The following is a 1160-nucleotide window of genomic DNA, read 5'->3' on the forward strand; positions in this document are numbered from 1 at the left end:
TTCATATGAAATGGGTTGCAAATTTAGTGCCACTAAAGAATAAGAATGGAGACATTTATCTCTCTGTAGAATTCATAAACTTAAATAGAGCTTCTAAAAAGGGCAGTTACCCAGTTCCTCCCATGGAGAAAATCCTTCAATTGATTTTATGCTGTGAGATGATGTCACTTTTGGATGGTTTCTCAAGCTATAACCAAGTTATGGTATCTCCCTCTAACCAACTCCAAACTAACTTTAGAACTCCATGGGGAACCTTTTCTTACAGAAAGATGCCCTTCAACTTGTTTAATGGAAGGGCACTTTCCAATAGGCGATGGAAATTGTGTTTCAAGGGCTAATAAATGAATTTGTTGTCATATATATTGATGATGTTACTATTTATTCTAAATAGAGATCTTACCATATCTCACATCCTAGGAAATTATTTGAATGATGGAGGAAATTTGACATTTCCTTGAATCCCAAAAATTCTATCTTTGAGATCATTAAGGGAAAACTATTAAGGTGTATTATGTATAAATATGGCATAAGGATTGAATCAGAAGAACCTAGTCCATTGATAATTTATCACCTCCAAATTTGAAATAAACCATGGAGTCCTTGGGAAAATAAATTTCATTAGATATTTCATCCCTAGCTTTTTTGAAATAGTCAAGCCAGTTCAGGATCTGGTGAAAAGGAATTTCAACTATAAGTGGAAATAGGCATTTCTTACTAATAAATAATCCATCTATGAGGCTCCTACCCTAATGAGCGAATAGTTCTCTAGAGATTTCATAATATATACCTTTGCTTCTGATTCTATTAACGTTGTTGTCCATACACAGAAACGAAAGCCAATTCCTATTTCATTTATGAGCTTTACCTTTAAGGGAGTTGAATTAAATTATCCAATAGTAAATAAAAAATCCTTTGTTGTCTCTAAGGTAGTAGATAATTTCAAATTTTATTTGAAATCTAAAATTAAGGTAATTGTTCCCTATTGAGTAGCAAGAAACCTGCTACTATAGAAAAAATTAGGATAAAAAATGGCCCATTAGATGATAGCCCTCCAAGAGTGTGACTTAGAGACCAAACCTTCTCATATAGTGAAAGTTGAAGGTATTTGCAAACTAATTGTTGAGTCTATTAACTCTCCCAACCAAGATCCTTCTATGATA

This window comes from Pinus tabuliformis, chromosome 1_2, assembly GCF_031772625.1.
Source record: "Pinus tabuliformis cultivar Carrire ecotype Pingquan chromosome 1_2, CPIR1, whole genome shotgun sequence".
Taxonomy (NCBI): Eukaryota; Viridiplantae; Streptophyta; class Pinopsida; order Pinales; family Pinaceae; genus Pinus; species Pinus tabuliformis.